At 33.7% G+C, this 21319-nt stretch overlaps 1 protein-coding gene across 3 annotated transcripts in view; it reads left to right on the forward strand.

Moving 5' to 3' along the window:
• Positions 1–410: 410 nt before the first annotated feature.
• ZBTB20 (zinc finger and BTB domain containing 20) overlaps positions 411–21319 on the forward strand; it is an 806470-nt gene continuing 785561 nt past the window's right edge. Inside the window, exons 1-2 of one of the 3 annotated variants that reach the window (XM_032629540.1) lie at positions 411–475; positions 2457–2551. The gene's annotated coding sequence lies outside the window, so the exon portion shown is untranslated. The remainder of the gene's footprint in view (positions 476–2456; positions 2552–21319) is intronic. The other 2 variants (XM_032629557.1, XM_032629541.1) reach the window with 2 other exon arrangements.

Here is a 21319-nt window from a genome sequence, read left to right on the forward strand (position 1 = left end):
GCCCTCTCAACCAATAGCCTCCCACCTCTCGGATCACTGAACAACGAGATATGACTGACCTCTCCAGAGTGGACGAAGGTGCGGCGGAGTGAGGTGGGAGAGCGGAAAGACTGCTGACCAATCGCCTGTTAACATTTCTCTGAGCGAAGTTTCAGTGCTCCAATGGGTGTCTGAGATAGCGGATTGGGCCTCTTCTAGCCCAATCGAAGCTGGTAGAGATGAGGGAAGAGTCAGATGGGGGCGGGGACAGGTGAGGGGAGGAGGAAGAGTGTATTTTGTTTATGGGCGGCAACCTCATGAGGGGCGTCCCATTCTTATTGGCTCACTGAAGCCAAGAGTGGCGTGGGGGCAACCCAATAGCAGGAAAAGATAGAGGGTTCGCTGCGTGAGGCGCCCAATGTGGGCCTTCTGCCGAAGAAGTAGGGGCGGGGGGAAGTTTAGGAGTTGAGGAAAGAAGATTAAAGAGCGCGAGGAGGTAACGCCAAAAACTCTAATTTGTTGTGGGGCGGGCTGGAGGGAGGGGTGTGTGCGTGCTGTGGGGGACGGGGCGTCTGCGAGGCGCTTGGAGTGGGGGGCGGTGGGACAGGAAAGGAGGGGCACGGGGTGGGGTTGGGGGAGCGAGTTAGAGTGGCGAGCCCGCGGGCTGTTGGCCGGCCGAGCGCGCGCCCCCTCCCCCGGGTGCCCTCCCCCCCGGCGGCCCCTTCCCCCGAGCGCCCCTCCTCGCGCCGGGCGGCGGCGGTGGCCTCGCCTGACCCGGCGCGGAGGGAGGGAACGCGGGAGGGTCCTGGGTTCCAGGATCGGGCGGGGCGTCCCGCAGCTGGAAACGTGTCTTCTGCCTTCTTTCTACTCCCCGCGCCTGGAGCTGCCGCTACCAAGAAGAGGAGCTGAGGGGGACTAGCCGGGGCTCAGGAGCTACTAGAGGCGCCCGCTTGTCTTCCGCCCCCTCCCTCCTCGCCCTTCCCCGCTTGCCGTGGCTCTAGCAGTATCTGGAGCGTCTTCAGAGAACTGGGGGGCGGGAGGGGTCCTGGCCCAGAGCCGCTGGACGCCCCTCCAGACGCCGGAGCTACCGGCCGCCGCCTGCTTCGCTGCTACGACTGTAGAGAAGGGGGCATGGGAAGGGAAGACAGCTTTCCTTCTTTCTCTCCTCCTTTGGGCCCCTTTGGAAACATTAAAAAATGTTTACGCTTTTTCCATAGCTGAGAGAAAACGATTGGAAGCTTTTTGAAAGTTTAAAAGAAATGCACTCTCTTTTACATTGTTTAATGCATTACTGTCCGTGTGGCTTTCTGGTCTTCTCCCACCATACGCCCCACGCCCTGCCCTCCTAAAGCTGTTAGCCTTTTTAAGGATGCTTGAAGAGGCAGGAGGCAGGGATTTTCTAAAAGTTGTATTGATAAACACTTGTACAAACATATGCTAGGCACACACATAAACGATAAACATTCGCGAAAAACACAATATGGCGTACAGCTACCCTAACTAGCGCGGTAATCCGCTGATCTCTTAACCCAACCCAGTTGAATGGGGTCAGTAGCAGGATGACAATTCTCCAGTAAAAATCTGAATGAAGCAGGAAGTAATTTGGAAGCAGCCCGTGGGTAGAGTACTGTCCTCACATCAGCATTGGCCCAAGCTAAGTTGAATTTGTGAATCTTCGAGTCATGTGAAAATTGTCTTAACTGCTTCTTACCATTAAAAATACCAAAATGTTGCTCAAGTGGAATTTTCTCACTGCGTGGTCATGTGTGAATTTCAGCTAAGAAAATTAAGAGACCACTCATTCCCCCAGTGTTTTCAAGCAAGCTCTGTTCTAAAGTTAGTATTTTTGTTGCTATTGAAAGTTTTAAAACATGAATTATAAGGACCGTTTTGTAAATACATTCTCTAGCTTTACACATTGAATAATCCGTTACCATCGACAAATTCATAAATGGTTTACTTTCTTACCTGTTGCTCCTAATCCCATGCACCCTTTGCTATTGCTTGGGAATCGTTAAAATACACCCTTCTACCCCATCACATCCCCACGTATAAATTTGACCAGTCCAATTTTGGCTACGATTTGCATTTCTGTATTTCTTGGAAAAGAACAACAGCAAGAACAATTTACATTTTTTTAATGCCCATGTTTGCTCTTTGTCATTCTTAAACAAAATGTATCAAAGTTCATGCACATATAGTGCATGGTAATACCATTCACTGTGCCCTCTTGGAAGTAGTCTTCTCTCAAGGAAGTTTTTGGTATTGTCCTTGAAGAATTGCTGATATTACTCATTGCTTAGCGCTCAAGGTTTAATTCTTAAGGTTGGGGATGTGATTTCCATTGAGCTCAATTTTAGCCTTGAGCATACATCATGCTCAAACAGTGAGGAGAAGAAAAAAAGTGAGTTTTCTAGAAATATAATTATCTGCTCAGTGAGTCCAGCAGTTGGGTATTTTTGGTTTTGTGATTTCAGATCTCACAGACCAGTGGAATAAAGACCTTTTGCATATGAAGATCAGGTGACAAGTTAACTGGCTACCAGCCTCCAAAGCAATACGCCCTTTCATGGTGAGGTCCCAATTTTAACAGACTAAAGAAAGAAGTTTAAGACTAAAAATTGTCAAATTTTATCCATTTTTGGGAAGAACTCTTTATGCTTACTTGTTTAGTTCATTTAAGATGCCAGTATTTTGAAATAACTACTATACCAAGAAAATACAGGTATACTTAATGTGTACATTCGCTACTAGCAACTAGCTACTGAAAGACAATATGAGTTTAAGCGGAGTACTAGAGGAAAGAACAACTTACATGTGAGGGTTGTAATTTTGGTGTGTGTGTGTGTGTGTGGAAGGGGAGGAGGGGTATTGTTCAGAACGACTAGTTGATGTGATGCCAGTGTCCTAAGTAAAGTTAGGAAGTTTTTGAGACCCATACATATACAGTTGCTCTTGCTGTCAAATTAACACGACTTTGACTACTTGGTATAGGAATAAAATCCAAGGAAAAAGCCATTTTAAATGAATTACTTTTATCTCAGTAGTCAGTCTTCAGAAGACCTTCCAACCAAATTGAAATTCCTAGAAAAAATTAGGTCATTTTAGAAGAACAATAAAACATAAAACTAAGTTCCTATAAAGGATCTAAAATTTATAAACTAATTACAAAGTATTTGAAATATCTTAGAATAAGTGGTAAGAAGAGATTCTTTAAAACATTTGGAATACAGAAGTGGAGCTTGATGGGCTCTGATTTATTCTCTGAAGTGATTTTTTTGTCTGAAATGGATTTTTAAATTCATCGAACTGTTCTAGACACTGTTCTAGATACTTGGGATGTAAAAGTGAACAAGAGATAAAATTACCTACCTATGTGGAGTTTACATTCTAATGTCGCATACACTTTGGGTACTTCAGATTGGTAGAAGAAGGTAGTTTTGGATGAAACTTTAAAACCTAGCTGTTTTCTCATTTGGGGGAATATGATTTTAAAAAGCTTAGAGAAGTTCGAGGGGCAGGGAGATTTTACCAATTGCCAATGATAAGAAAGGAAGAGCTTACTGTATTATTTGTACCCTTTGTTACTGTCATGAAATATTCTCCATATGTTTCAGTAGGTCTTTTTAACAGATAGGGGTTTTATTTTTTCGTAATTTTAAGCTTGCCTTTGAAATAAATAAAATGTTATTTTATATTTAAAAAAATTCTGTGTCTTGGAATTTACTGTAAAATTCCTGTGGAGCTTTTGTCTTGTTAGCAAATTGTAGTAAACATAAACTAGAATATCTTAATTTGTTTAGTTAGAATTTGTATTAAGAATATGTCTGAAAAATCAAGTGCCTAAATCTTTTACAGTTGTGGTTTTACCAAGAGAAGGTGGAAATTTGTAATTAATTTATAGGTGACTTTAAAAAGAGAAAGAGAGGCCTGCAAAAAATGCTTTGTTATTTAAACCTTTCAAACTACAAAAGCATTTGATTGGCACTTCTTTGATTTAATAGACCATTTGTAATGCAAGAGGAACATTACAGAGTATTAGTATTACTTTAATCATTTAGTCTGTAGGTGTAAAAATCCTAGGTTTCTAACTGAAGGAAACTTGGTGCCTGGTTAAGGGAGTATATGATTTTGAAGCTAAGTTTGTTGCTTCAAGTAGTGGGTGTCTCACCTTTCCAAAACCTAGCTCATAGTTCTCAAATAACAAGTTCTTTTTTTCGTTATTTTTCTCTATCACAGTGAGTTTTATTTTGTTAGTCAAGTATGAGTTCAGTTCTTAAGTAGCATGTTTTTTTTCTTTTTTTTTACACACAATCCTCCTACCTACAGTCCTCCCATCCCCTGCTGTAAAGGGCTTGAATCTATATCTACACTAGATCTCTATGCTAATTTGTAGCATAATCAATTCTAGAAAGGGTACATATTAATGCACTTTAGAGAACTTTGAGATTGCCTGTGGCTATTAAGTATAGACCAGGCAGCGTCTGAAAGCTACAAATAGGAAGATTTAGGACAAAAAGCAGAGACTGTAACTAATAGAATATACTGTTTTAGCTGAAATCTTTTTTAAAAAGCAAAGTGGAAGAATGGTTAATAGTATGTTAAAAATTAAGAACTTTTCCTAATTCTAGTAAGGATGGTTGATCAGTGTGTCCTTATGTGCATGTAAGTATGTATTTATATATGATCAGTTTTTGAATAAAGACATATTTCATTACTGGATAAATGATTCCAATCCTGCCTTGTGTTCGTTGACATGGAAGGCATTCAAAGTTCCAGGTGATTTTGTTTAACATACTCTGTTACTAACCAAACCTTTGCTCCGAGCAACATAGAAATACAAGCTAATTAAATCTTTGTAAATTTTGTAATAATTTGGATTAAAATTTATTTTGGGAAGTTTTTTTAAAGCATGATTACTAAGCAGCACATAAAATGAATGAAATCTAAAGTGAAGAGCTGTTAGAACCCTGGATCCACATAATAAGATAGTTGAGAGTTTCAAAAGGGGTATTCATAGAGTAAAAGATAAAATCTTGACATGTCAAATTTCTATAGTAATAAAATAAAGACTAATTAATATTCATATTTTTAAGGTAAGTGTAAGTATGTGTACAGTGCATTTTAAGTCAAAATTTGGGGTGTTATTGGCTAGACACAGTCATTTCTTTGCCAGAGATACTAGACTGTATGAAGGCTAACCATCTGTCAAGTGATGGAGACAAAGAAAGGTTTAATATACTAGCCCAAAATTTCCACAAACTTGTTTTGAATTGTCTTGTCATTTTGTTTTGGCCTTCATATTCTGTGTTGAATATGCACTGGGTCAGTCACCCCACTTAGTTTTTCATCCCACTTAGTTTTATGAACAGACTATTCAAGGTTTAGATAAGGTTACTGTCGCAGCTGATGTGATCTAGAGGCAAGATAAAATGTTTTGATTTTGCTTTCATGTAATGATTAAAAACTCACAAGTGGACCACCCATTAGCAGTTATACAAGTGACTTCAAGCACACTTATTTTCACCTACCCATTCTGAATTTTGGGTGTCTTAATTCTTTTGCTTTATATATTCAAGCCTCATAATTCAAACCCATTCCTGAGCTATTTGGGGGGGTGGGGATGGAGGGAAGTAGCAACGGGAATCCAGATTGCCTGTTTTAGGTACAATATGGTGTGATGTGAAACTGAAACAGCAGATTGGTAAGAAACTTTAGTTTCAAACAAATATAAACTAGTTTATTTAGTGAAGTCATACACAAAACAGGAGTCTTTATTGACAAGACAACTTTTTTTTCCCAGTAACTTCCACATCAGGAAGTCACCATGGTTCTTTGGGCCAGCAGACTGTTTCTAAGGCATCATATAAGAAAAAGAAGCCCTAATATTGCTGATTTTAATGATATTCTTAGATGTGGCAGGCCAAGGAATTATTTATAGCAGTGCTAATTATATCAATAAAAATAGCAATATTAATACTGTGAGTGTCAAAATCCATTCTTGACAGTATGAGGTAAACAGAACTATAGTCAAACAAAGCAGCCAGCCTGTCTCTACTGTCAGCTCATGAATATGCACTTCAGGAAGAATATACACACAGTTTAAAGAATTAAGTGTATTGATTTAATCTCTTTTTCAATTACTTTTGACCTTTTTTAAAAAAAGATGTTCTTTATTTTAAATTCAAACAATATTAAAAAGACTTGGATTTTTAGTTTTGAAATTATTGGCAACCATTTTCTTACTGACTGTCATTAGTAAGTTTCTAGAGACTTATTTATTTATATATGGTTAAGTACTTTATAAATTATCAGAAATTCATTTTCTTTGTACCCCCATTTTTGGGACACAAATTACCATCACAAAAGGAACCTCTAACAGTTTACAAAATGAAACAATACAAAACAAAACAAACCCTACCACTACCATACATGTACACACAACCATAAATCTCTGGCTTCCTTTAGGCATTAAAAGAATATCCTTTTCCATGGTTTTGATTTAAGAAAGAGCATAAATTTTCTTTGTGGCTGTTTTTACTTCTAGTCAGTTTTTACAATTTTATGTTATTTTAAACTTATTTTCCTAGGAATATAAAATCCAGTAAGTAGAAGTCATTAAATCCAATGGTTTTTAGCTTGAGGGGACATCTAACTTATCAGCCAATTCCTCATATATTTGATTTAATTCTTTCATTTTATTGCACATTGTAAAAATTTTCAGATGTAGAGATTGGAAATATTGTTTTTTGGTATAATGTTGCAAGCAACTAGTTGTATGATCTTAAGCATTTCACGTAATTTGTTTGAATCTCTGCCTTAGCTTCCTTCATCTTCAGCGTCCCTTTCAGCTCTAATAATATGAGTATCTTTCTTTTGATACTTGAGTCTTTATTTTAGCTTCAGATAACGTGACTGGATGTGATGTACAGGGGGCACCAGGAAAGAGTATATGTAAAATATTTGACTTTGCTTTTTACTTTCAGTCCTGGATAAAAGTTTCATTTTAATGATACTTGCTTTCAAACATAGCATAGTAGTACAAGAGCCACAATATTAAGTACTGATAATCTTTTATAGTTGGTAACTATAATGTCTATTAGTTTACATAAATTTTTACCAGCTCACCTTCACTCATGTAGATATATTGGTAATAGAATTTATAAACATGATTCTTTGCATTTTACTCTGCATAAAGTTGCTTAACTGGAGAAAGCAGGTAATAATAGAATGAATTAACTCAGAGTTGTTTTCTAATTGTATAAAATATATGGATAGATAGATATATTCGAAGAAAAAGGTAAACTTGGTTTATGTGCCTAATTTTTAAAGCAAAAAATAAATATACTTCGAGTAATCAGGAGCCATCTCCATATAGATCTTATAAAACTGGTAATTTTTAACTGCTGCATTTGAGTTTTGATCCTACATTATATCCATCCGGGGATAGATTTACATAGGAGGACTGATAAGATAGACAAAGAAAGTTAACTCTGTTTTGATGAAGAATAGTGGGAAGAATCTGAAACAAACTGCATGCAATTTGTGTGTACCTACCTGTAGGTATTTATTTAATGATGACCTCAAAGTTTTCATTTAGAATTTCACTCTCAGTTTCTTTTTAATTGACTCACATTCCTTTTGCTAGTATGAATGGTAGTGAGAGGCTCAAAACCGTCAAATCCTTTACCTATTCACAAATGGAAACAGCTATCTGGAGAAAGCTATATAATCCTTGGTTCCTTCCCCTTCCATACACATATCCATCGTTCTTGATACTGCTCATAACATTTTATAAATTACCTCATAGACGGAATATACAACAAACACAACAATATATTAGATAATGCTAAGCTTTTGGGAGAAATGGCAAGAAAAATTTTAGATCAACCAAAGGGCAAAAAAGGTGGTATGAGTGCTTCAATGCATGCAAATAAGGGGAAAAAAGCATTCTAAGAGATATTTAGAAGGGAAGCTGATTTTAGACTATAAGTTAACTGAAACCCAGCACATGTACTGAGGAATTAATGTAGACCCTTTTCTAAAGGCATTGGTACCAAAAAGACTGGAAAAATTATTGGTTGTGAGCATAGTGAAAGAAAATAAAATACATTCTGTTCTTGTACTAAACAACAGTAGCCAACATGTATGAGCACTTAACTCTGTACCAGACATTGGTTATATCTGAATTTTTTTCAGTTAATTTCATAATCCTATGAGATAGGCACTTTAATTATGTCATTTTTAAAGATAAGCTAAGGCTCAGAAAGGTTAAGTAACTTATTCAAAGTCACACAGCTAGTGTATAACAGTTGGGAATTCAAACTCAAGTCCAATTCTAGAAAACCTAAACTCTTAATTGCCACCTCATCATGCCTCTCTTCTGGGACCATTTTTACTTAGTACTCGCCCTGATTAGTACTGGTAATTTTATTTCAAGAAAGGCATAGTGGATTTGGAGAAGGTTCCAGAGAAAGGCACAAAGTGAAAGAGCTTAAGTGGGAGGAATGGTTGCTATGGTAAAGTTTGTTTTTAAAATTTAACTCTTCAGTCTAGAAGTACAACTTCTGTGAGGGAATTTATCTGAAGGTTTTAACAGAGGATGGACTGGGTAGCCACTGCCTGATTTGGTTGGATGGACAACAGTGGAGCTGGGTAACAGATGTCAAAGCAGATGGAGGAAATCATGAGTAGGAGCAGGTCAAAGGGAGCTTTAGATACTGGCAGTACTGGGAAGGCAGAGGTCAAAAAGACCTAAATCTAACAGGTTGAGTAACCAAGAATCGGGATCATGCAGAAAAAAAGGGTGAGGCAGAACAGAAACACAATATACTCAAAACTTTGGTAAATCCTACTGACTTTGGAAGGCCCTAACATTTATTGTTTGTTTTTTGCACCCTTAGATTTGTTTCAGAACCAACAGCTGGCTTAAATAGGGGCCACCTAGAGTCTGGGATACAAAGACTGCTATGGTTTTGGCACAAAAAACATGATTATCAATACTAACTTAGAATTAGGCAGTAAGTTTAGGTGCATTAAAAAGAAATGCAATTTAGCACAGAAACCTATGTGATAAACCTGAGAATAGCTGTCATTTATTGAGTACTTGCTGTGTACCATTCAATTCTGAAATCACTGTTTCTGGGGGGCATTTATAGTACAAGTTACCGTCTGCTGTCCAGTTTTCAAATATAAGAAAACATCTGCTAGCTTTTCTGAGGATTTGATGGGTAAAACAAATTATACCTTAATTTTATTTCATTTCATGTTGTAATTTAGCTTTTGATATCTCCTCTTCCTACATTCATGGAGCCAGGCTCTACCAGGCTTAAGGTGGAATAGAGTGTAGACTTCTCTTATGTAAACTTTTCCTTCAATTGTCGCTATACTGAAAGAAAGGTTCAATTTTATTTGATAGGAAAAATGCATTTTTATCAGAGTAATCGGTTCAAATGATCAGCCCAGGTGAAGTCAGTGTACATGAATTTGGATTATATTTATGATTGCCAGCATGAGTTAATGAAAAGGGAATTATATAAGCTTTTAAAGTGATTTTTTGTTATTTCAAATAATTTTAATGACATCAAACCAAATACAAACAGATGTGTATGCCATGTATACATACTCATACCCTTTTTCTACAAGGTATGGAGACTTCAAAAGTTTTTAAGAGATAATATTCATTGTTGAGCTATATTATGTATATATAGAGAGGTGGGGAAGAGTTGGATTGTCTGAATGGAGTCAAAGAATAATGGAAGAACTATACTATCACTTATGTGTCTTCAGTTTTCCTTATTACAATATCTCTGTTATTTCCTTCAGACTCTTATTTCTAGTGCATTAGGAAATATATTACAATAATCATTTTGTATGTTTCAAATTGATACATCACTAATACAATATACTGTGAAGTTAGAAAGATAACCAACATTCAGTTTATTCATGACACCTTTCCCCTTTAGGTTTATTGTCACTGGTACTCTTTTGTTCTCGTTCTTTTGACATCTGGTGGTATCTAGTCTTTTTAACAACTATGTTGTTTGCATCCTCCCTTCCCTTCATATATCTGACCCTTAGAGAAATACCTTTGAAAACTCACCCTCTCAATAATCTTTCTTGTTCTAGCAAAGGGTTGAGAACAAGGCAATATTATGTTGAAGGGGTGATTTGAGCTGAAAAGTGAACAGGATTCCAGACCTTTCTGGTTCGGGTATTTCACATAACAGTCTCAACAGTTGTTATAAAGTGATTGCTAGAGTGTATAAAAGCCAAAAATAAATGGTTGCTGTTTTTCTGTAATTTAGTATTATGCATACCTCTGTTTCTATCTATTATTTGTGTAATGATGAATTTTATTATGCAGAAAGGGGTGCATTCATTCTTTGACATTCATCACCCAGGAAAGATAGCATTCAGAATTATACTACACTGAACTGTAGCTCCTTAAGGGCAGTACCATATTTTATTAATCTTTGAAGCCTTAGTGCTTAGCACAGTACCTGGCACACTGGAGGATTCAATGTTCATTAGACTCTTTTGTAGCTGTCCTAGAAAGATTACTTTGATTCTTGCTTACCAGGCTGTTCATTCCTTATTTTCTTTTGACTGTTCAAATTTAGCATTGTTACAATCATTAATACCTATTACAGGGTTTCTCTGTACTTTTCTAAGACCCAGACATTTTTACACATGCTCATGATCTTTTATCCTTTTAGATACTTAATGAAATTCTGTCATGGCAGAAGTCCCAATAAAAAATTATATTTACCGTGATTCAGAAAAGAAATATATCAGTTATCGCCCATCAGTGGTAAAGCAAATCTACTGCAATCAATTCAGGATATTGTATTGAATAGAGTACACAGAATTACATTACCTAGTGATTCAAGGGTGAAATCCAAATTTCATATCCTATATGATTCCTATCTGGATAGTAGGACAAACAGTCCAGAGTATTTTTTTTTTTGCACTTAATAGATTGTAATGAGATTTTGAGCATTTTATATGAGCTTCCTAATTCTTAAAAAGATAAGTTCATAAAGTCTCACACAATTAAAAAACAGAGCTTTAGATTATTTTACCTTATTATCTAAGTTGTTTAGAAGTCAGTCCAATGAAACACTTTAATGTTATTGACATTATATCCTTAGCTCTTATAGAAAGCAAACACGGTAATTGGGCTATGAACAATATGAAGGGTAATGTCATGTAAACCACTGTGTAGGGTGCATGTTTCTTTCCTATATAACAGCTGACATGCTTTTTCATATTTATAAGACCTGCTAGTTAGACAGTGGGAGACTTACATGATCTGCCAAAGTCATAGTTTGTCTCTCTACTAACCGAAGCTATAGCAAATTGATTTGAAGTTGTTTCCAAAACAAAAGATAATTATGTCCTGGGATAATTAAAACTGGGGTCTCATTAAAGCATACTTCAAGTGATTAGTAGCTATGGTATATTTTGGAATTTGTATCTAAGAACATAAAGAGAGCATATTGTTGTTTTTGTATATTCAAGAATATGCTTTCTGAGGAAAGTATTGATTCTTGGAAATAATGATAATGAACTCCCAGACAACCCCAGACCCACATACCTCTCCCCTTTCTCAATATTTTTAAAATTAAGGATTCTGAAAACAAGGTGACCTATGTATGGCCATCTTCCCCTTCACTTCCAATTCCTGAGTGTCTTTCTGAATCAAATTGCTACTGAGATCTGTAAACAATTGCTGTGACACCTTGGGCAGAGAAACACTGCTTTGAAAACTTCTACCATCAATTGGGCAAGCAACTAGAGAATAGTACTGAAGTTCAGAAAACAGTAGACATTGTAAAGAAGAGCTTGGGCTTCAGAGGTCTGTGAACCAGTATGGGAGAAAGTTAATATCTGCTTATTTTATGTATCCAAGTCTCCCCAGTAGGCTAAAAAGTCAGAGTAGCTGAATGTGCTGGCTGAGTTTTCTCTGTCCCTGAGGCTGAAAAGAAATTCAGAGATAGGGCAACAGTGATCTACCTCCTCATGCCTTGGCAGGGAACTGGTAGACGGTCTACATTTCTTTTCTCCAAGTGTTATGCTTCTGCCATTTAGGATACTCTAACAACCAGACCAGAGTTCCAGTGAGTTATCAATGAAAAATAACAATCCATCAAAGGGGAGCCAGTAGTGAGGGAGAGAGGAAGATCAGGCAGGAAAATTAGAGTACATACTCCAAGCAACTAGTACTATTGGCAAAAATAAATGAAACCTGAATTTTGAAATATATTAAGAGCACTTAAGGACATTCAAACAAAGAACAAAAAAGAATTTCAGATACTAAGGAAAACATATCTCAATTGAGCGACTCAGTGGAAAAATCGGAGAACATGGTCACTGTTGAAACATGAGTCAGTGAACTGAAAGACCAAGTGCAAGAAATATATCAAAGTACTTAGCACAGATAAAACACGGTGAAAATATTGAATAAAAAGGATGAGTCTTGGAGGATAGTTTAGAAATCAAAATGTGAATAATAGGAATTATAGAGGGAGAAATAAGAACAGAAGGAGGAGAGGTATAATTAAATAATAGAAGAAAATTTCTTGAGTGTAAGAAAAATCAGAGTCTGGATTAAAAGGGTTTATTGATTTATGGTCTTGATTGAAAGAAAAGATACAGTTCTGAACTCTAAAAATAAATTGAAACATAAACTCCCAAGTAGAAAGAACAAGTTTCTCCTATAAAGAGGAGAAATATCGAAGTATCATAGAACTTCCTATTTGTAACACAGAAAGCAAGAAGATAGTGGAATGACATCTACAAACTGCAAAAGGAAAATTACTACAGTCCAAGAATCTCAATGCCCAGAAAGTTGTCATTTGCCAGCCAAGGTGAAAGAAATACATTTAGGGAAAACCAAGAACTCAGAACATATAATTATTATTCCCCATCCAAGAAAATGCCTGACGATAGATTATAAGCAAACAACAAATGAACCAGGACAAAGATTTCAAGATGAAAAGGAAAGGAAATAGTGGTAAATAATGAGCATTTGTATATAATTGTGTGTGTGTGTGTTGTGTGTATAATTTCCTTTAAGAGATAAAGGTAGATGGCTAGTAAATGTGTAATAAAATAGACAATTTCAGACTTTTGAAATAAAAGGATCATACTTATGTAAAGAAAAATTTTAATGTACTAAAACTGTCTTATCAACACTTAGTTGATGGAGGGAGTAGACAGGAGGAATGTAAAAAAGGAGGAAAATAAGTGGTGGGAGATGAGAGGAGGAAGAAAAGAGGAGAAAAGTGAATGTATCCTAAAGATCTCATTTATTTAGGAGAAAGGGGTGGGGGATACAACCTCTTGGTGGGGGAAAAATTTGTCTTAGAAAGATAGATATATGAAAAAAATATATGTATATACATCTGTTAATTAGAGTAGAGAAAGGGAAGGTTAGCATGATAAAACATCATGTAGAACTTTCATAGCAGCAAGGAGAAAATAGAATGCAGAGCCACTTGATCAAACAAAAAAATACGGAAAAGGGAAATAAGGAAACAATAATGTAAGATTAAAAATAAATATAAGTACTTGGAAGATATACAATTAGGCACATTATTCCATTTAATGTAATGGACTAAATTCTCCCATTAAGAAAACAGATGTCAGATTGAATTTAAAAACATAAGCCACTCAAATTATATTACAAGAAAAACACCTGTGTCAAAATTATAAAGAAATGTTTGTAAAATGGTGGACATAAAAGACATCAGGCAAAGGCAAACAAAAGGAAAACAGAAACATGAGTGACAGCATTGATATCAAAAAGGGACACTGTAATGATGAAAGGCATAGTTTATGAAGAGAATAACCACATAACTCTGTATACAGCAGGCTTATTTATAGTAGATAAGTATGTTAAGTAAAAACTATTGGAAAAGTCTAGACAGCTCTGTTAAACACATGCAAACAATGACTAAGAGAAATGGAATACTATAACTCAGAAGCAATATATTTGTAGAATCTGATATTCTTGAAATATTTTTAAATATCTCTGTGCTTGGCTGCAAAGAAAACTTTATAAATTTTAGAAAGCAGAGATTTTGCAGGCACATCTTCTGATTATAATCTAGTATAATTAGAATTTAAGAAGTTTTTCTAAAAGGTGACAAAAATTATTATTTAGAAATTAAAGAGAACACTCCTAGATAACTCTTGGATAATGAGGAAGTCATTTGGAAAACAATGAAAAGGAGAATATTTTATGTAAAAACCTATTGAAAACAGGTAAAGAGATTGTCGGAGTAGAGTTGATAGCCTTAAAGGCCTTCATTATTAAGATGGAAAATAAAGGATTATCTAGTAACTTTAAGAAATTAGAATAAACACTAATATAAGAGAGAATAAAAGGAAATTAATTTTTTAAAATATGAAATTAATGAAGGAAAACAAAATGTAATAAAAAGTCAGTCTAAAAGCTGGCTCTTTCAAAAGACTTAATATAATACACAAACTCCTTGGGAAGGTGAAAAAGCAAAAAAGAAAATGAGGCCAGTAATTCCATTTTGAAGTGGAAGAGAGTTGAAAGCATATGTTCACTTAAAACTTGTACACAAATGTTCATAGCAGCAATATTCATTATAGCCAAAAAGTGGAAGAAACTCAAATCAAAGAAGCTCTCCATCAACTAATAAATGGATAAATAAAAATGTGGTGTATGCATACAATAGAGTATTATTCAGCCGTGAAAAGAAATGACGTACTGATACATACTACAACATGGATGAAACATGAAAACACTATGCTAAGTGAAAAATGTCAGACACAAAAGGCCACATATTATAAGATTCCATTTATATGAGATGTCCAAAATAGGCAAATCCATAGAGACAGAAAGTAGATTAGTGGCTGTCAGTGCTGGAGGAAGGGAAGATGGGGAGTGACTGTTTAATGCGTATAGGATTTCCTTGTTCTGGAACTAGATAGTTGGTGGTGTTTATACAACCTTTTGAATGTACTAAAAGCAACCACAGTGTATACTCTAAAATGGTTAAAATGGTGAAGTTTATGTTATATGAATTTTATGCTAATAATAATAAAGTTTACAAACAAGAAATTGAGCAAAAATAGATACTAGTTAGGGATGAAAAAGTTGACAAAACTGAAAGGTAAAAAAAGAAATCTAATGCAACTCTCTGGAAATAAATTTGAAACCCCCGAGAAACAGAACATCATATAGTCAAATGCAAATTATAAATATCGGCCTAAGAAGAAGTAGAAAACGGTTACCTATTAGTACTGAAGAAATTAATGCAAATTATAAATATCGGCCTAAGAAGAAGTAGAAAACGGTTACCTATTAGTACTGAAGAATTAGAAAGCTAACCACATGTGATCGCTTAAACTTAAAGAAATAACTAATTTTGATATAATTTAAATTATGCTAGGCCATTGAAAAATAATGAAATATTTTCTAATTTCATTTAATATCTAACTCTGATAAAAATTGTACAGAAATAAATTATAGTTCAATCTCACTTATGAAAGAAATGCAAAATTTCTATATAAAATGCAGATTAGCAAATAGTATCAGCATGAATTAAAAGAGTAATATACTAGGACCTAGAATTTTCCTTTTTTCTTTTTAAGTAGGAATTCAAGCATGATTCAACAACAGGAAATATATCAATATTGTTCATTACATCACCAAATTAAAGGGAAAAATTATACGTTCATCTTCAGTAAGATTGCTTAAATATAATATTTGCATTCACAGCCAACAGAAAATATAACCTGAAATAGTTAAATCTTAAAAATTCAATTAATATCAGATACTAGACAAGTAATTATTTATCATAATTATTTAACATTGAGTAGGGAACTTCAGCAAATATAATAGTCAAAGATATAAATAACACTAACATTTGTAGAAACTAACTTAACATGTCTTTTGGCTGATATCAGACCTAAAATTTTTAGAACTCTAATTTTAAAATCTAGAAAAATTAGTAAGATAAATTAAAAAGGTAGTTGGATAGAAAATAATTAGATGAAAATTGATAACTTTTCTCTGGAAGTAATAGGCATCTAGGAACCATTTTTCCCAACAGGAAAAAATTATTTAATTTTCCATAGAAACACAAATTATAAAATGCTTATTAATAAAATTACCGAGAATAACATAGGACCTGTATGTAAAAAAGAGGTACTATTTAAAGACATAAAACAAGATATGATTAAAGGATGCACAAACTATGTTTTTGTATGGGAAAACAATAGCAAAATGTTAATTTTCCCAAAGTTAATACATTTATTTAATACAATTCCAATTAAATTTTTAGCAGGGATTTTTTTTTTCTTTTTTGAGCTAGACAGTGTTATTTTTAAATTACATAGAAGATTAAGTGCTAAAAAAAGGCAAGAAAATATGAAAAAGAACAGTGAAGAGGGATTTGCATTATACATAGTAGAACATATTACAAAGCCAGATAATCAAAACAATATGGTAATAGCATAGGAATAGACAAATAGATCCATTAAATAGATTAGAGAATCCTGAAACAGGTGAAAATTTAGTTGAAAATCATGAATCATTTAATTAATGGAATTGGCATAAAAGATTATTTTGTGGAAAAAAATGGAAGTACATTGTCATTTCATACATTATACAAAAATCATGTAAGTTGAAATGCTTAAATGAAAACAAAACAAAAAACTTGCCAAAAAGATCTAGGAGACTATAAAATTTTTTAACAGTAGTGAAAATGCAAAAAATTTAAAATGACTTAACATTGTTGATTGCATAAAAATAAAAAAATCTTTTATATAAAAATAAATGTAGATTTGGAAAAGGATTTATAATTTTACTTTTATTAACATGAAAGGTTAATATCCAAGAGCTCTTAGACAATGCTAAGAAAAAAGTTATGAAACAACCCAATGTAAATGGAAAAGATAATTCACAGTAAAGCAAATTCTATTGGCTAACATAAGAGAAGATGCTCAAATTGACTAGGGAAATTCAAGTATAAGTAACAGTGATGTAATGTGTCTTAGCATTTAAAACTTCTGTTAGTCTGATGGGTTTAATATTTATTGCCAGCGGTGATGTGGCAAAAAGGGACTCTTACTTGTTACTGGTGCAAATGTGCTATGCTTTAACTTTTTTGAAATGCAGTCTGGTAACACCTATTATATCCTTTGACTGAACAATTTTATTCTTGGGAATATATCCCATAGAAATACAAGTATTGATATTTAAGGGCATATGTATTTTTTGGTTTCAAAGTTGTTACAGCTTTTTTGTATTAGTAAAGCTTGGGGAGGGAAGTAATAACATTAATAAGATAATGCTAATAAATAATGGAAATTCATACCATGGATTGTAATGCAGTTATTAAAAGATGTGAATTAAAGATATCTCAGGTGATCTGGAGGAATTTCTGGAGTTATTGATAGTGAGAAGAGCAAGTTATAGAAAAGTGTGTGTTGATGTTACATTCTTATAAAATAATGACCAAAATCCCTGAATATGTATTTTAAATGTAAATATCTATATGTGTATATCTGCTTTATAGTAGAGTTATTTATTTGCAAAGGGAGAATATAAAAGGGTGCATACTATGTTGTAAAAATGGGTTGCTTTGAATGGGAGGAAATATAGAGGGAGAGAAGCAGAGAGCCAAGCAATAAAAGGAAAAGAATAATTGCACTAAAAACATGTTCAAAATCCTACTTATGCTTTTTAATAAAATTAAGTACATTTGGCTGTATATGTATTAAGAAGTCAAATTAAAGTGTTTAAAAATATTATGGCTACTTTTGATGGTAATGATTTCATATTTTTCAATATTGGTACCAAGGGATTTTTTTATTCCTTTACATTTGCTGTTTATTTAATTTTGTATCACATGCTACTAGGATTTTCTACGTGTTCTAAAAAGTCCTTAGATAACTGTCTAGCATTTCAGGCCAAATAAACTTAATGATTTATAGTTTGAGATCAAATCAAATTACATGGATCATTCCCATGTTAGGGCTGACATGCAGCTGATATCCCTTAGTAAAAGTTAGGTGGTATGTTTCACTTTGTTCAGTGTTCATTTTCTTTGATTGGTACCTTCTGTGTCAGTTATAAAATATTTCTAATATTACCACTGTCACTTCACAAATTAATTATAACAACAATAATGAATGAATGGAAGAATTGCACATAGAAATTGCTTAATAAATAAATACTTGCTGATTGACATAATAGATTTTAAGTACAGTAATGATTTTACCAAGGTTATAAAGTGTAGAAATGAAAGCATTCAAGGGTGTTTAAAAATAAGACTAGAAGTCATGATTTCATGCAAATCATTTGACTCCTGTGTCTCAGAATCTTAATCTTTAAAATAGTATTTTCATCACTTATTTCACACAGTCTTTGAGGATCAAGTGAAGTAATAAATGTTTAAGTGCTTTGAAAAACATAATTCATTGTGCAAAGAATGATGATGATAATAAAAATCTGAAGGCAGCCATTTTTTACACTTAATGGACATATATTTTGTATATATATACATGTATTTCAAGTTGCATGTTTGATATTAAGCCTCTTGACATATCAGTAATAGAATGTATTACTGATGAAGCTATCAAAGCCTCAAATGGACAAAACTGAGATCTATGGAAGGTGTGAATACATTTAATTGCTTAAAGTTTAAAAGAGTCTCCAGAATTTCTTTGTTTTGCTGGTCATTGAGGAAAATTCTTTATTTAGGTATATCTCCTGATGTCCTCTGTTCTAGTATAGAGATATTAATGTTTTGTGGGAAGTCTGGGCCTTCATCTCATCTGGACATGATAATAATGTTGTGTTGTGTTTTGACTTAATAAATGGCCTTGGACAGCTAAACACAGTGGTGTAATCTGTTGTTATATTTCATTAGAAATCCTCTACTTGTAATTTATAGCTGCAGTTAATAGTGACTATAGCATGAATACTTTAAATAGTAAAATCTTTATCATCTTTTAGTAACCAGACACCAGATGTGCCATTGGCAGATTTTGGGTGTGTGTGCGACTATCAAGAAATACCTACATTATGATTTGTTGGTTGAAACTAAGACTACAAAAGAGTAAAAACATTTACATTATTTTATTAAAGAAACAGTTATAATCTTAATACTATAGAGACTATACAATACTATTAAAGATACCTAGATTCTGTTTTGAAAAAAATGTTGTTTCTCTAAGTCTCAATAAATTATACCTGACTCTTTCCAAGAATACATTCTCATTTTAAAATTTTCTTGCCCCAATAATTTGGCTTTGACTTTTGCATAAATATTCTCGCTATTTCACTAGTCTAATTTCCTTCAGTTAGTTTCTCTGCTATTCTTCCAGTAGTGGAGACAATGTTATAAGAAAGTTGAAAAGATAGATCTTAAAAGACATCAATCTTTCTCTGCATTTCTTTAAATAGACCTTATTCAAGTCTATTAGTAAAAACTACCTGAATTAGTTCTTTTTGATATATTTCACTTAATGAAGTCATTCTAATCAATATATTTGCATTTTGCTTATCTTATCAAATATGAAATTAGCAGCAATTGTGACATATATTTTTAAAAATATCTCTTCACTTTTGTCTAGCAATACTAGTGTTACTAGAGCAGAAAGAGTTTTTAGAATACTCTTTATGCATACTTAGATGTATATGTCATTGCCAGTCATCTTTTAATTCTGTTCTTCTCTGTCTCCACTCAAGAAAATTTCTAACCACCAAAGATTACTCGCCCAAATGCAAGTTGCAGTTTGATAGGAAGTTGCAAGGAAATCTTCAAGTAATCTGTTAATCTCAGTCTTAAGAAACCAAAGTGATCATCTCTTAATTCTTTATTCTAAATTAAATTTTTTTATTGGAGTATAGTTGATTTACACTGTTGTGTTAGTTTCTGCTGTACAGCAAAGTGAGTCAGTTATACATATACATATATCCACCCTTTTTTAGATTCTGTTCCCATATAGGTCATTACAGAGTATTGAATATCATACCTTAATTCTTAATTCTTAATATTCTTTCAGTTTCTTCTTTCTCAGGAAAGAAGTTTCTTTCACTTCTAAGTAAATCCTGAATCCCAGTATCTTTTATCAGTATCTTCCTCTTCATTTTGGAATGGACTGAAACAAAATCATCATTTCTTTTTTTTTAAAAATTGAAGTATAGTTGATTTACAGTGTTCTGTTAGTTTCAGGTGTACAGCAAAGTGATTCAGTTATACATACACACACATATATTCAATATATAAATGTATAATTTTTTTTCATATTCTTTTCCATTATGGGTTATTAATACTTCCCTGTGCTATACAGTAGGTCCTTGTTGTTTATCTGTTTTACATATAGAAGTGTGTAGCTGTTAATCCCAAACTCCTAATTTGTCCCTCCTTCCTTTCCCCTTTGCTAACCATAAATTTGTTTTCTATGTCTGTGAGTCTGTTTTGTAAATAAGTTATTTTGTATCATTTTTTTAGATCCCACATATAAGTGATACCAAATCATTATTTCTTAACACTGTAATCAGCTTTCCAAAATATGGCACCTATTATCCCATTCAGTGGTCAGGTTAGTTTACTTGGTTTATCTTTCCAAGTATCTGAATTTCTTGAGTCACTGATGTTCAGTCTTAAAACCATGGTTGTTTTTATTTTTTCTATTTTTTTTTAAATTAAGTTTTAACTTGACCAAATAAAAATGCTTATTTGTTTAAACTTTTACATTTAAGGCTTTATATTTATTATTGCCTTAAACAGTATAAATCTTTTTAGCGTCCCTTGGACCTCTTGTTTGGAAATCAGTGGATGGTATAGATTACGGTCTGTGAAATCAGCAACATCCACATCACCTGGGAGCTTAGAAAGCAGAATCTCAAACCCCATCCCAGACCTAATGAATCATCATCTTTATTTTAATAAGATCACAAGTCATTCATACATACATTAAAATTTGAGAAACACTGCTAAATAATTTGCCATTTAAAAAAAATTGACTTCAGGTGCACAGAATTGGTTAATTATGATATGGTTCATAATCATTGTACAATTTATTATCCTCTTTTGTTTTTATTTCATTCTTTCATTCATTTGTTCTTTTTAATCAAAATAAATACCTGTAAACCCAAGACCCAACCAAAGAATTAGAACATTAACAATAATTTACATCTATCTATATGTTCTTCTCCTACTCTTATCAACACTCCCCTAACCAGAGGTAGCCAGCATTCTGAATTTTGTGTTTATTATTCCATTATTTTTTCAAAAAATAATATATATAGCTATGCCACTTATAAATGTGTGACTAAATAATATAT

The sequence above is a fragment of the Phocoena sinus genome, chromosome 4, assembly GCF_008692025.1.
Source record: "Phocoena sinus isolate mPhoSin1 chromosome 4, mPhoSin1.pri, whole genome shotgun sequence".
Classification (NCBI taxonomy): Eukaryota; Metazoa; Chordata; class Mammalia; order Artiodactyla; family Phocoenidae; genus Phocoena; species Phocoena sinus.